Source organism: Podarcis bocagei (assembly GCF_964188305.1).
Source record: "Podarcis bocagei genome assembly, chromosome: 3".
NCBI lineage: Eukaryota > Metazoa > Chordata > Lepidosauria > Squamata > Lacertidae > Podarcis > Podarcis bocagei.
In genome coordinates this window covers 42,401,577-42,418,475 of record NC_138127.1, presented here as the reverse complement: position 1 = coordinate 42,418,475, position 16,899 = coordinate 42,401,577, and the positions used below count along the sequence as shown (strand labels likewise).

At 39.7% G+C, this 16,899-nt stretch overlaps 1 protein-coding gene across 5 annotated transcripts in view; it reads right to left on the bottom strand.

The window, feature by feature from the left end:
• NKAIN2 (sodium/potassium transporting ATPase interacting 2) overlaps positions 1-16,899 on the bottom strand; it is a gene marked incomplete at its 3' end in the record, with an annotated part of 464,930 nt that overhangs the window by 433,624 nt on the left and 14,407 nt on the right. The window lies entirely within an intron of this gene.

Sequence of the window (16,899 nt, the reverse complement as noted above, 5' to 3'; positions counted from 1 at the left end):
GCGCTCATCTTGCTTTATTGGCCAAGGGAGCTGGCGTACAGCTTCCAGGTCATGTGGCCGGCATGACTAAGCCGCTTCTGGCGAACCAGAGCAGCACATGGAAACGCCGTTTACCTTCCCACCGGAGCGGTACCTATTTATCTACTTGCACTTTGATGTGCTTTTGAACTGCTAGGTTGGCAGGATATACTCATGTATATTCGTTTATAATTCAGTGCTTCTAATAAGTTAATGTCTTAATTATTATATCCAGATAGAAAGGTAAGTGTCCAGTTTCATTTTGTGATTATACTTGACTTAATCAAGTATAATCAAGGGGAGGCACTTCTTTAATCCATCAACAGAATTTAAGAGAAGATTGAAGGCAGTAATGCTTCTGAATACTAGTTGCTGGAAATCACAGGAGGGGAGTGTGCTCTTGTACTCAGTTCCTGCTTGTGAGTTTCTCAATGGCATCTGTTTGGCCACTGTGAGAACAGGACACTGAACTAGATAGGCTCTATGTTCTATCAAACATCAGGCTATTTCCTATGTTAAATTTTAAAGCTTCCAAGACTGTAGTGGAAGTCTCTTGTAGCCATCAAAGCACACCCTAACAAAGTGAAATTTCTCCCATTTAATGTTCAGGATGCAGGTAGAAGTCAAAGTTTCAGGAACAGCTGTTTGAAGGTTAGTGAATTTTCCAAAATTATGTTCAAGCTCCTACATAGGCCCCGTGTTTCCATCCATAGGGGCTGGGCTATTTGTCAGAATGAGATCATATGGATTAAATGCCTCACTCAAAGCTGCACAAGGAGCTGTTCTATGCATACCCCTTTGATAAAGTCTGAACGAAGTCCAATAGCCTCGCCAAATTAATTTCTGCTGGATCAATCTTCATCTAACATCAAGGCTAAATTGTTTTATTGCTAACAATATTGTTTTCCATTTTTTTATATGTATGACCTCAGTTCTTCTTCCCAGTGTGCTCAGCATTAATTTCTGTCAAATCTAGAACATGCCATTAATTCTCATTAATATATATTGTAGGCTTGGGAACAACGCCTCAAGAGCAGGAAACAAGAGAAAGACCATGAGGTCCAAATGTAGAGGTAAGGGAGTTGTTTAAGTGGGATATACTGCTTTTGGGGTGTCCCAGCAAGCTCACACACTTGTAAGTGAAATCCCAAAAAATCCAGGTCCAATTAGTTCACTGAAGATAGTAGGTTCTCAAGTGGTCTAATATTTTGCCTCATATCAACAGGTCAGGATTGGTCTATCAAATTAGATTCTCAGAGTTAGAGATTAGATTTTAAGTGTCAGCCCTACACACCATGGGCTAGCATCAGCAATTGTGGAAATGACTTGGATGCTACTTATTCTAATGCTTGTGCCCTTTAAAAAAATGGTCAAAATGCCTAGCTCAGAGTTAGATCATTGTGAGGTTTCTGCACTGACCTATCTGATCAGTCAAACTGTACTGTGTTCTGACCATAGCTCAGTGGAAGAGCTTGAGATGCAATAGAACTTTACTTGGTTTGCATTCTTTTAAGTGAAATGACATAATTCAGCCTAATATATGGACCAGAACATCATTGGATTTTGCACTTTTCTGTGATAGTCCTGGCCTCAAAAAAAGTATAAAAACACATTGAGCATTTATGCATATGCAGTTAAGTGCATATTTTGTGATAAAATATATTTAATCACAAAATACGTATTTAAATATGAATTTTAAAAGTAAAACCAAAGATAATTGTAGAAATAGGATGGAATGAATTTATGAATGAACACGTGTGAAATTGACATGGACAAAAAATAGACTGAGCTGTCCATCTGTAGACAGAGCTTCTGCTTTGCATGCAATGAATCTTCAGGTTCAGCCTCCAATATTTTCTCGAATGACTGGTAATGATCCCTGTCCAAAACCCCAAAGGCCCACTGCCAGTCAGTGTGGACAATACAGAGTCAGATGGTCTAGCTTGGTATAAGGTAGCATCCTATGTTCCCCAGGACAAGAAATATGGCTTATTCAAAAGAAATGACATACCAATATATTAGTTATATTAAGATAAGCAACTAGGATTAGGATGAGAGGCATTTCTCATGTTAATTGTGTTAATCTTCACCAAAGTCTGACACATAGCAATTGCCATTTCTCCATGTCTACATAAATGTCCCATAATTTTGTATTAGATTTTATGGAATAATAGAGCAAGAGTTATCACCTTTTGAAAGTATTATCTCTTCAGGTTGCATCCTGAAACAGATTTTCAAGCTTTATGCAGGCTATCTAGTTTAAAAAACAGACTTTAAATATATATTGTTTGGCTTAAGGACGTAGCACTTCCTGCAGTGGTACCTCGGATTACAGATGCTTCAGGTTACAGATGCTTCAGGTTACAGACTCCGCTAACCCAGAAATAGTACCTCGGGTTAAGAACTTTGCTTCAGGATGAGAACAGAAATCATGGTGCAGCAGCAGTGGGAGGCCCCATTAGCTAAAGTGGTACCTCAGGTTAAGAACAGTTTCAGGTTAAGAATGAACCTCCAGAATGAATTAAGTTCTTAACCAGAGGTACCACTGTATTTCTCTCAATATGTGACTTTACTCAAATGATGCCAAAACTCTTTCTATAAATATTGTTAATTTGGGCATGGCTGCATTTGAGCACTTCCTCAAAGTGAAAACAAAATAATATATACTAGGATGCTGTGTCCTACATCTTTATATTTTATGTCATGTATGCTACCTGCTTGTTCAACTGACCTGGCAAAAATGTTGGTTACAAGATAGGGGAGAGGAGGCATCCATGCCTTGTAGAAAAGCCACATAATATAATCAATTTGATAATTCTTTAGCGAATTATAAATAATTTCAATCCAGTTAAAATTCAGAAAAGTGACATATTTTAGAAGAGCAAACAAAAAATATTAATTCCAATCTGAATTCAGATTGGCATGCGTCTAAATACTTTATGCACACCCAACTATAAAACAGCAGTTGGGTCTCACTTGTGTTTAGTGATAGCAATCAGATCAATCAACCGACAGATGTTATCAGATCCCTGTCATCCTCTAATGAATCCAGATTGATTGTTATGAATTATAGTCTTCATTACTCTTTGAATTGCTCCGCTAAAGTGGCAGTGAATATTTTAGAATCTTGATTTATGAGTCAATATTAATTTGCAATTGTCACAAAATATAATCTTTGCCAGTTTTGAAGATTGCTGGTATATAGGCTTTGTACAACACCGGGGAAAACATTGTTTATTCATTAGATAAATATAATAAATTGCATGTGCAATCAAAGGGGGAATCAGCAACTCAATAAAACTTTATATCATCCAACCATGTGGCTCTGACCTCACCTGCCCTGCATTCAAGCCTCATCTAGTTAAGCTACAGCCACACCAGTGTTGGGGAAATGGCTATGTCCCCATCCTGGGAACTGCAGTTTACCCCTCACAGAGCTACAATTCCCAGAACCCTTAACAAACTGTAGTTCCCGGGATTATTTAAGGGAAACCATAACCGTTAAAGTGGTGTCAATGTGAGTCAGTACTGCTCAGTCTATCTCAGGGTCACTAGGATTCAAAGCAGGGTTATAGCACCAGGTGGAAATTTAATCCCTCCAAAAACTCTGAACCAGGGAGGGAGTGACCCCATCCTTCACCAAAGACCTGGCTGTACCTTACTGTCATCTTTTCCACTGAGGCAGTGATGTCCAAACTTTTTTCAAAGAGTGCCATGGTGGCCGACCAAACGGCCAACCAAAGTTGGTGAGCTTTTCTTAGGATTGAAATTGTTGAGCTTTATTTTTTAGGATTTTACCCTAGGAAATAAACTGACCGGCGGGCCGAATTAGGCCCCCAAAATGGACTTTAGACATGCCTGCACTGAGGGAATTCAGGACAATTCTAATTACAGTAATCCTCTCTAACATAGTTTGCAAAGGGGTCGGACTACAGTATATCTCAGTTCTTTCTGTTAGCCAATTGGTCTATGATTCCATCATCATTCTTTTCCACCCTGTTGTTTGTCTGGTGGGGGAATTTTTGTTTTGTTTTTGCATTGGGGCCACAGAGGAGATTCCATATGTTCAAAGTGGAATGCAAGCACTTAAGCACCCATTCTTTCATATTTGTATCCTTACAGATTTGTTAAGGCTTTCTTTTTTACATTCAGTCTCCCATGGAAAACAGGGCCCAACTTATTCCAACCAGTCTGATAAAGATTGCCCAGGGCTCTTAAACTGCATGTCACAGCTGTACTATGTAGATTTCAATTTTATGAATTGGGGGGGGGGGGTTACAGAAACAGTGTTCTGATTCCATTGCTATGGAGAAGATGAACATTCATACCAGTTCATTTTAAACCTGGAACAGTGGGACCATCTGCATCTGACAAACATCCACACTGCATAGCTCTCATAAGCTTTATCTTAGTCAGTATATAGCCTCTAGTTTTAGATGATCAGCAGCATAATAAAGATCCCTTTTTGGAATGCAAGGACTGGCTATTGATGTAAGAGCTCTCTTTCCTTGCAGGCATGCAAAGATGTTCAATATCAAGACACCATTTATTCAGAAGGGCAAAATAACTTCCTAAATTAAGCTCCAATACTAAACGCATTTTTAAGGTGAAAGTTTCTGGTTTGCCAGAAGTGGCTTAGTCATGCTGACCACATGATCTCTGGAAGCTGTCTGCAGACAAACACCTTGGCCTATAGAGCGAGATGAGCCTTGGCCTATAGAGCGAGATGAGCCCGCAACCCCAGAGTCATCTGCGACTGGACCTAACAGTCAGGGGTACCTTTGCCTCTATGTACTAAATACGTCGTGTAGATCTTTTAGAACTTAAGAGGATAAAAACTCCAATACAGCTATTAGAATCACACTATCATGTGAGGTTCAATTAATCAAAGATTAAAATGTGATAGGTGAGACAGGCTGGCAAATATTGGTTCCCTCTGGCCATGTTAGACTGTTTCATTTCAGTGAATACACTAGGGGCTTGAACCAGCTGAGAACTTTAAATGATCAGGCTGAGTTTCTGAAATTACTTTCACACTTATTAGTCTCAAGAAAAGGCAAAGTAGTGTGCTCCACTGCTTTCCTATATAATAATTTTAAATAATAAGAGTGCTTAGACTGTGTAGAAAGTTTCCATGAACAACCCCCCTCCCCAAGAATGCAATGTTCTCTTCTTTGGCATTTGCACGTTATCAATCACTGCACGTTCTCCTCACCATAAGACATGAAACCTGCAATTCTTTGCTCCTTAAATGTGCCATTGGTCACCCAGATGGAGTAGAGGGGAGAATAATGGCAGGAACAAATTTTGGTTACCAAAGCTTTAAGGGAGGAATTTTCTGGGTTTTATTCTTCTGTGGGGGAAAATATTTTAGCAGTCCATTAGTAACAATGGATGGATACTAATTGTAAATAAATTGTAGGCAAGCTTGGCAGCTTCAAAGTTTTTGGCTTTGCTTATGAAATACAAATAAAACAAGTATCCTAAATTAAACCATTTTCTAGGGCATCAGAAAATTTTCTAATGCAAACAATCTTTTTTCTGATGGAAGCCCCCAATCCCCTGCAAATTACACTGTGCAAAATTACCCCATTTTGAATTGCAAACAACAACAACAACAACCCACCAATCCAAGATTTTTTGAAAATTCACATCTCTGAGACTAGGGGTATTATGACTAGCAACTCCGCTCAGAAGTCAAGCTACCACCTTTTGCAATAGAAATAGCTTCCAGGACATCTTTAAGAACCACCTTACATAGATTAATCCAAACAGGAAATTATCTGAGCATGGATTAATGTGGCCAGGCTGTCTCTGTCCAGGAACTGGAGAAAGGTACTCTGAGTCACTGACCTAGGTCTTCAGTGACAGGGTAGAAATTAGGTGTACATACCCACAGTACACAACTGCTCTTTCAAGAATAGACCATTCACCTCATTCCCTTTCCTGGGGATCATGACATCTCTATCTTATGGTGATTCAGTTTCAATTTTTCATCTTCATCCCACTGGGCCACCTATTATAGGAGCCAGCTACTGGTCCAGAACCTGCACAGCCTCACTCGATGGGTGCATGAGCTGCTTACATGGAATATGGTAGAATACTTCTCTAGAAGTTCTCTTTTTATGGTTGGTTGTGTTAAAAATCTCATTGGGGAAAAATACACAAAGATCTTGTCAGAATGTTTATAACTAGAAATTCAGTGATATGAGTTTTTGTTCAGGGTTTCTCTTCCTGGTGGGATTTTATATGATGACACATCCAGTCCTCCACTTCATGGGCTTCAGTCCTGAGTCCTGAGTCATGATGTATAATGCTTTACTCGCACACCTCAGTTCTTGGTATAAAAGGGCTTATGACTACCACTAAGGAATTAGCATACTGATGGTACATGATAAAATTCCACACACATGAAAAAATATGATTGTTGAAAACTTACATGTTATTAATATACTAATTTCAACATTTCTTAAATGAGTTTTTCTCAAATTGTATCACACAATTTATTAAGGATATAAAAATAGCAGCAGTCAATCTGCACATATCTGGAGGCTGTCCAAAATGTATACACTTCATTTTATTGTGCTTCACTTTATTGCACTTCACACATATTGTTCCTTATGAGGACATTGGTGCAGATACAGGCAGTCTGACCCCCAGTCACCATTGTCACCCCTCTTCTGGCCAGGGGAATGGAGCTGGCTAGGGTTGGAGACAGGTTTTTCTCCTGCAGCTCCTTCAGCCAGGTAGGATGGGCTTAACAGACTACATTTAAAGTATAACTAGGCACCGGGAAACTTATGCACTGGGAAACAAAACACAATTGTGTGACTTGCTTTATTGCAGTGGCCTGAATCCGAACTTGCAATATCTCAGAGCTATACCTGTCTCCTAAATAGCTTGATAAAACAAACAAATTCATCTGATTATGCTGTTTTTTCCTATTAATTTCAGATTTCTATCATGTGTGCCCCCCTACTAACAGAGCATTAATACAGTCATTAGTTCAAGTATTTAGGCTGACCTCTTTCCCTGTTTTCCAATCCCATCACAAAGCAACCAAGTAACATGTTCTAACCTTAATCCCTAGTTTCAGCATGATTTGAATATTTTATTGCAATGGTTACATAATTATCAGCTCCTGTTAATATAGAATAGTTACACTCACAGTACTCTACCAACATTCAGTTTTCTGATTTCTATCCAATACTGAGCAGTACTGATTAGGTGGGAATTGACATCTGTATTCAGTCAAGCAGAAAAAATGCAGGTGGAAAAATGTTGCCTTTGTATTGTTGATTTATGCATTAAATATAAAACCAGCCATAAAACTTTATTGAACCTTGCCCATAAATCCACACGAGTAAAGTCAACCAGTTATGAGTCAATTAAAGATTTTGCTGTGAAATCATTACTAATACTTTTATTGTATATTTAAGTCATAACAATTCATGACTGCACTGGGAAAAGTCATCTGTTTACAACTAAGTAGGCCAGTGGGCTACCAGAGTACAAATTTAGCATCCCATTATTAACTACTGACAGTTCATTTTATAGAATTAGAGATATATTTACATATAACAGGTTCCTTTATACACCCTTTGGTTAGAACTTGACTGTGCTAAATAATTCAGACATGGTAAGAACTGAGCAAAGCTTACAGCAACCTTCCCCAATCTGGTGCCCTTCAGATGTTGTGGGCTACAACTCACACCATCCCTAACCATATTTGCTGGGACTAATGGGAGTCCATGTTCAAAATATCTGGAGTACACCAGACTCAGAAAGGCTGGCTTCCAGCCTAAAACCATCTACTATGAATGTGTTTGTCCTTTTTTACCAACTTGCTGTTAGTGCATTTTCACTCTGAACAAGCAAAGAGGTGGGAGAGAGCCCACATGTATCATTAAGATCTATAGCCACGTGGGAAAATGTAAGGTCCACAAAACTATGCAGATATGCAGGGGAGAAACTGATGGGACTACTAACAGCACTACTAAGGGACTACTAAGATTTGCTTATTTGCTTAAGTACCTATAATACTCATGCAACCACATCACACTTCAAGCGTAATGGCAATGGCAGTGTCATCTAGGAGGAATTTTGCTTATAAGTAGAAAACACTAGGTAGCCAAGTGGCCAAAAATATAATATATATATATATATAGTAAGGAAAAACAAAACAAAAACTTGGACACCTCCAATTAAGGCCCCTCATGAAAGGTTATATCCACTCTAAATTGTAATCTCCCCTTCCCCCAAAAAAGACAGTTTGAAATGTGGTAAATACACATTAAAACCCTTTATGCAGGAAGCTGTTTGCGGGAGAATGGAAGCAAAACATAAGTATGTAAGGAAAGGATAAAAAGCCCACTTCCCACCTGTTACAAAAGCCAGGTGCCTGCCCCTCTCTCTGCTGAGTGGGATTGGGGGAGTTCTCTTGCATTGGCAATGATCCTCAATAGCCCTTTATTGTTCCCTTAATGGCTCTTTCTCTGCAGCTTATATTTCTCCCTTCCCACCCCAAATACTCACAATCCTAGATTGTATTAATTTCTAGGTTTTACCCTACATCTATAACACCCACTCACCTCACCTTTCTGCTACCATCCACCTAGAGCAGAAGCAGATTTTGCTCTTTTGAAGGCACTGTTACATGTAGTGTATTCATTTTGCTTAAGAGTGGGTGAGTAATCAACAAGGGAAGGGCAGGGAACAAAGATGGCCAAAGACAAAAAAAGAGGGGGGGAAAGGAACTAGAACACTTTATTATAGCAAAATATATTACAACTGAGAAATATTTATGCAGCTCTGGACATTTGCTATTTCATTGCAAAGCAGCAGTGGCTGAACCATTTTTCAAGTATTGGTTCTCAATCTGAAAAATATGAATGCATCTAACATTTTAGATTTCTTTCTTCCTACACACGAGACTTGTTGAATTTCAATTGAATGAAATAAATCATCTTTGCTTCTTGACCTTTCAAAGATGTGTGTGGACCATGTTTTATCTTGATCAACAAAAATATTCCAGGAATCAAAGAGTATGCATTCTTAACATACAAAATTTATTTATTCTTTAGTTTTAATGTTGTCTCACTACTGAATTGTAGAGCTCCAGGGGTGGGAAAGGGCTTGAAATAAGCATCCTGCAGTATACCACAGGCATTCTGGTCTCACAGCAAGATTGAGGTCTGAGGCTCATGGGCACCATCTAAACTGAAATACAGTACCAGCCTACCAGGGTATTATAAGATGACTCCTTGGGCCTGTCATTATCAATCATTCCCAGCTGAATCTTTGCCTCAGAGCTTTCTCCTCAATCGAAGCAACTTGTCTCCAGTGTGAGCTTGTAGTTAAACTATGGAAACTTAGATGACTTTAAAGGGGATTTATACAAATACATGAAGGGCAAAGCTATCAATGGCTGTTAGTCAGCTAAACTGAAGATTGGAAAATTGAGAAATCAAGAGAAACAGAAAGTGACAGACTCAGCCATCCCTACCCCCAATTAAATTATTGCAATGTGCTTGAGGGGTTGCCTTTGGAGATTATGGAACCTACAGCTGGGGTTGAAGTCAGAAGCCAGACTATTAATAGGGGCCAGTTCCGGCCTTTTCAGTGGTGGTCACCCATTTGTAGAATGCTTTCCCCAAGATGTTCACCTGGTACCTACATTAACATATTTTCTGTGCCAAGCGAAGACCTTTCTCTTCTAGCAGGCATTTTACTGTTAACCTCTTTATTATCTCAAAGGGTGTTTTAACGGTCTACCTTCTTGGTGATGGAGAGAAGTGGGGTTTAGTTCATTATTATTTTAGAATTAATCTCCAACTATTTATAGTGATTTGCTATTTTTTAACCTTCTGTATATTTTGTATTGTAATGTATATTGTAAACCACCTTCAGACTATTTTTGTAGTAGATACCTATAAATAAAATTAATAATATTTCTAAGAACCCATAGTTCCTTCTAGCAAACACTATGGGTGGTATTCAATGTAATTTTACTTAGAGTAGACCCACTGAAATTAATGAACATAAGTTATGTCATTAATTTCATTGGCTGTTCTCTGAGTAAATCTTATTTTAACATCTCCCTATATCATGACATCACAATACAGGATTTATTCTGGAAAAGCATAGTCACTATTCAGGACCACTTATATAACTGCTGCCATCATTGCTGCAATGGCACAACACACAGGAAGCAAGGATGCTAGAAGCTTCATTGAAATATTGATCACTCCATTATAGGAGTGACTCTGTCCTATGCAACTATGGTAGTTTGACCAAACTGACTGTTTTGTGAATTTCTGAAATTACACAGGTGCTATGAATAATATAATCACGTTTTGGAAGGCATTCTATAATTTAGTGGCAATATTTCAAGGGAGCCTCTGATATACATACTTCATTCTACAAAGGAAGCCTAAAGGTTCTGTCTTCTGTCCTTTCCTGTGATTAAGGAGTTGTTCTGTAAAGTGGGGTGTTTGGTTTCAATTTCTACCAGCAACAGTGATTCAGGAATGGAAAAGCGAGTTAGCAGAACACCCAGAAGTAAGCTTTGCCATGTTAACAATTACTGGAATGTCTTCCTGTGGCGGTACCCAACCCATAGCTCCTAGTTTCTACTGCAATGCTCCGAGTCATCAAGTAGCCTTCCATGTTTGTTGCTGTGAGTCTAGTGGTGTAGTTTCAGCTCTTAGTTGATGCACAGCTCTCTGCTGAAAAACAGAACTAGCTCCCTTCACATAGGCAGAAAATACAACTGAGTTGCATGCAATGTTCTGCTAGGTGTTCATCTGTGACTGCTTAGCAATGCTGCAACAATTCTCCTGGGGAAACACTCCATTTGTGTCTCAAACTTACTGTAACTGGCTGGATGTTGCAACTGGAACGGCATGCCTTCCTTCAGTGGGTGACCTGTGGCCCTGGCTGTTTTTTCTAGCAAAAGGGTGACTTCGCAAGCTGCTTATGTTTGGACTGCTAAGTGATTCAATCTTGTATCTCCAAACAGCAGCAGGCTTCATGGATTCTTTCTAGCTGCCTGATTACACATTGTTTGTGGAAGCTATGTGCATACTGGATGAGGTCAGAGAGCCACCATCGTGTGTTGATTGGTACCTTCCCTGCATGGCCAACGTAGGATGTTGTCAGTGAATGGACTCATTTTTGTGGTGGCAGCTGGGTTACCAAGACAATCTGTGAGAATGTATCTGCATTGTTCAGTTGGCACTTGTTTCTGCAGATATTGTTGTGCTTCTGATTTTACTGCTGGCTGAGCATAAACTTTTTACTACATTATGTCAGCATTAGCCCTAGTGGAGCGACTGCAGTGGGTGGGAGAGAACCACGGGGTCACTCTGGCTATATCTACTCTGCAAATAGGAAGTGTGGAATGCCAAATTTCAATGCAATTTCCCCCCTTAAGACTGTCCTAGAATAATATTGTGCTCCGTGTGTTGGCTTTAGTTCCTGCCTACTGATAGACCCTAAGAGTATTACATCCACATTTAATTTTGGTGACAGTGACTGTCGTTTATACAATGTTATGATACAGTATTCTAGAAAATAATAATGCTGGAATATGTCATCTAAATATTGCATAAAGCAGAAGCAATAACAACTACCGGTAAATGTAAAGAAAGTAAGTTAAAACAAACCAAAACATAAAACAGAAAGAATATAGAAATCCACTAACAGTAAAATAAAATAAAAATACAGAATTATGATCCAATCACAATGCATCATAAATACAGAGCACTTGGGGGGTCCATGCCAGATCAAACTGACAGTAAATAGTTTAATAAGATGTACCACATGCTAGTGCATTAACACTTTTTTGTGCTTTAGCGATTCTCCATAGAAGAGTGACAGATGCAGTGCTACAGAGAGAGAGAACTAGTGTATAAGCAAATGATTATAGTCTATTGCAAGAAATAAGAGAAGGAAATGCCCCCAAGGAAGAGTTTTATAACAAAGCTACTTCCTATAATGAAGTTTTATAGTAAACTATTTTATATACCACACTTGGGTAACAATAAGTAATGATAATATTTAACGTTTGCAAAGTGCTTTCAAAGTGAATGAAATCTTCATAAGGAACAAACAAAATAAAATAAATTCCCTCTAGGCTGCCTGCCACCGATTTTGATTTTTGGGGGAGAGGGGCAAGTTTGGAGTCATGGGGAAAAAAGGAGCCTTACCTAAAAATCAAAGAAAAAGGAATCTGGGACACAATCAGAATATTCAGGCCCACAAACTTTGAACTGTATGCACAAGTCCCTGGAATAAAGGGACTGTTTGTCTGCTAGGACAAACTTCCCGGGGTAGAGTGCGCCAGTAAAGTGCAATCCATTTTTTTTTACTACATATAGGCTCTACACACTTTGTTCTCATTGAACCATCCTCTGCACCATCATACTTTTTGTAACAGCATCTTAAGTTTGCTAGAGTGTTTTATAGTATTTTTATCCCCACAACCACCCTCTAAAATAGACCATAGTGCATGTTTAGCAAATAACAAAAAGAACAGTACTAGCACCTTAAACACTAACAAAGCACATAATGGCATGAGGTTTTGGGGGTTAAAGCCCACCAGATGCATCATTCTTGGTAATCCATGAAGGTTTATCGAATAATACTGTTGCACGCCATCTCAATCTCTGAGCAGTGCAAAATTCTAGGAAGTTCCAAATGTGCTTACCCACAGTACATGTTGGCTTTTAGAAAATGAGGCAAAACGGAGCCTGTGGTGTCTTTGTGATATATGGTTTATTTACACATATATACAACCTGATCTAACCTCTAAAGTATTGATTGACTATTGCTCAATTTCAGCTGCAAGCCATGTCCAGTTGGCTACCCCTTTGATTGAAAAAAATACCATGATAATGTTCCCAACACAACAGAATGAGCCAGCAACAGAGAGGAGGGTTTTAAAGTCATCTGAAGATCCTCTGTTGTGCTTGTTTCTTCTAAGTATGAAGACAAGGAGGCTCTTGACAATTGGTTTACTGAGAAGGAAAAAGTGTAGGCAATATTCTAGCCAGTCAAAGTGTGATGCAGCCTAAGAGGTTTAACTATTGGTACTAGCAAGTCCTATTTGCGAAGAACCACTGCCTATTACAGACTTCTGATTAGGAACAATGAACCTCAGTGGCATGAGCATGCACAGTGCATCTGCCTCATCAGTGAGGAACCTCTGTCTGTATTTCATTAGGTGATTCTACAATGGGTCTCCTCTGCATAACAGAGATTCTGCTGGATCAGGCCAAAGATCCATATAGCCCAGCACCCTGTTATCATAGAAGCCAAACAAACATACACAGCATTTTTAAACCTAAAGAAAACTCTGTATGAAGGAAAAATCTCTATACACTGGTACATTGAGTTACAAATGCTTCAGGTTACAGACTCCGTTAACCCGGAAGTAGTACCTCAGGTTAAGAACTTTACCTCAGGATGAGAACAGAAAGTGCACTCCAGTGGTGCAGCGGCAGCGGGAGGCCCGTTTAGCTAAAGTGGTACCTCAGGCTAAGAGCAGTTTCAGGTTAAGAACGGACCTCCAGAATGAATCAAGTCCTTAATCAGAGGTACCACTGTACTTTACTCAAGTACAGGGTGAGTCCTTTAAAAGAAGCCCCATGTATAAAGAACCCTACCATTCCGAAAGTGTAGAAAGTTGCAACACACACAGAAGCCACCCACAATTTCTCATCACAATCCTCCCCATTTGCAATAATAAATGCAATTATTAATGAAGTAAAAAAATAATAATACAGACTGATACACACTCTGTCCACCATTGTTCGGTTTTAACAAATAGTATTTTTTTAAAATAGAAAAGTAAGCTTGTCAAACTAACAACCACACTCTTCTCCTGGCTAGTTACAAAGAATGTACTTTGAGAAGTGGCTTTCAAGAAAACAGCTCTAAGCAATCTCAGACTGCCCTTCAAGGCAGCCCTAGTAGACCAATACTGTGGGTACTGGTTAGCCTTCATAAGCAGAGATGGAATGGAAGTCTTTATGGTGGGGCAACCTTGACAGGCAGTTCAATCACATCTTGTTGTTGTTGTTGTTGTTGTTGTTGTTGTTGTTGTTGTTGTTGTTGTTGTTGTTGTTGTTGTTGTTTTCCTGCTTAGAGCACATGGGAAGGATCTCTTTGCCAGAGCTATAGTTTTGGATTAGGTTTGGCTGAGTGCTGCCGATTGAGAGAAATGTTTGCAGAGCTTCTCCAAGTTCAAATAGAAATATAGAATGTGTGTGGGACAGGAATTGGTGTTCAGCTTTGAGGGGGTTTGAGGGAAGGGCGTTTTTTATTGTTTGACATTCTCCTTGGAAGAGCTGTGCCCCAACAGCCTTAGCAAATCACCTTCCACTGACAGGGAGGGACCTTTCAGAACATAAATACATATCCCCTCCTTTTCCCCCCACCTCTGAGACCCCAGGGAATGAACATGGTCCGCTCCCCAATTATTTGCATTATGCCACAATTTATATGCAAGACAGGGAATGTGTGGTAACGGTAAATATGCTTTTAAAAGAAAGGACACTTGAGAGATACAGAAAATGTGTGCACATTTTACCTGGGACCTTCACAGTGTTGTAAACCAATAAACATTTCTCATAAGTTATGGATGAACTGAAATCAAGAAATTATTAAAAATGCATAAGTGGGATACATGTGGAAATAGAACTATTCACTATGCATGTTTACTTTTTAGCAAGTACAAAGACAGGCAATTTCATTCTCCCAGCATCATTTCCACCCGCAAAATGTCAAAGAATATATAATTTATTCCAGTATTTCTATAGTGTATGTGTGTGTGTGTGTGTGTGTGTGTATAATATCTCACAGATTGTGAATAGGGGGTGCTCAAAACCATTTATAGAATACCTTTCCTTCATCCAAATTGAGAACCAGCAAACTAATACTAAAAGCTGCCCAATCCATGTTTACTTGGAGTTAAACGCTCAGCAAAGTTAAATGGCTGGCTGTTTATGCTAGTGCCAATTAAATTTCCCCCCATAAAGCTATGGCATTTAGTACAATAATCTGTTTTATTATTTGTTAGATTTAATATACATTGAACAGTAAGCTAGATGAACATGAGAAAAAGTGATTAATATTCTATCACTGATAACCTAGCTAAACACAAAAAGGGTTGTGTATTTTACTAAACACAGGCACGTCAGGAACTGGCTGGAAGATAAGGAGTGGTGGGAGGCTCGAGATGGAGAACTTATAGGGAAGCATCAGAAGATTAAGGCTCAGTGGCAGAGGAGGAGTAGTGGGCAGTGGTGTGCGGTCACTGGACTGGTGCCTTCTCCCCAAAGCCCAGGAAGCTTCTGCTCTGATTAGGGAGGGAAGTTTGAGGCTCTGATCCTGCCATCTTCCCAAAGCCCATCCAGCTTTTAGGAGGCAGCAGGAGGGCTCGAGCATGCTGTCAGAGCCCTGGCACCTCCTTCACAAAGCCCATGAAGTGTCTGACCAGCTTAGGGAAGGAGGCGCGATGGTCATGTGCATGACATCAGGATGTCACAATGTCACATCGCCTGCCCCCCCCAATCACAAGCTGGCACCTCTGACCCAAACTGTTCCCCTATAAAAAAATTCACTGCACGCCACTGGTGGTGGGACAATGAAGACAGGTCAGAGGAGGAATGGGGACAGAAGGGTTGGATGCTCAACATGCAACAGGAAATAGTGATGGAGAGGAAGATGAGGCAGAAAACATTACAGCTGCATGCAACATGCAGCTGATGGGGGCGGTGGGGGGGCTCAGGCTGCAACAGATTCACAGGAACCTGCCAGGCTTACTGTATTCAGCTCTCCTTCCCCCTTGTCTCCAAGAGCTAGAAGAGTTTTGTATGTAGTGGAGCAACAAGCACAAAAAGCACAGGCCCCCCCTGCCTGATAGAGTTTAAGACTCCAGGGAAAACAGCCAGACGGAGAGGAGACTTAGGAGGAAGTGGGAGGCCCAGATTGTCATTCTGGCAACTGCTTTACCGGGGCCAGTCTCACCATAGATTTCTCTGTTTGTATTCAGTTTTTTTGAATAAAGAATCAACTTTACTGCTCATCTCTGAATCTCCGTGCTGACCTGCAGCTGAACCAGCCCTGACACATATAGGATTGGGCACATAGAAACAGTTGGCATGGTTCTTGGATCTTGGCCTAAATATTTCAGCAAAAAAATAGTTATAAAATTCCAAAAAATATGCAGCCTATAAACAGCCCAGTCATGGACTGCAGATCCAGAAAACCATTCTGTTGGTCTGTGTTTTCTGGCCTTATCAGTTCCATCAACCAGGTTACTGTGACTGCAGGTCCAAAACCTGAAATGAGCTTTATGAAACCAAATGGAAACACTCAATAATATGTTATTGTTACAAATAATAGTCTATTGAAATGAGGGCTGGCTGTACAGAAGCACTGCTTGGTAAAGTAATAATGGGTCTTTGTAGTAATTATATTATTATTATTATTATTATTATTATTATTATTATTATTATTATTATTACCCTGCCCATCTGGCTGGGTTTCCCCAGCCACTCTGGGTGGCTCCCAATCGAATATTAAAAACACAATACAGCATTAAACATTAAAAACTTCCCTAAACAGGGCTGTCTTCAGATGTCTTTTAAAAGCATCACTGCAACAATATTCCATAGAATTCTGTGAAAATATTACAAGGTAGCACAACCCTCCCCAATGTGGCACCTTCCAGATAGTGTTTGAGTCTAAAACCCATCAACCCTAGCCAGTGGTCAGGGTTTATGTGACTTGCATCCAAAGCACCAGGTGCCGGTAGGCTGTACTGGACAAATGTCTGCATCTTTGAGCACAATGTGAATACCTCCATATTAAATA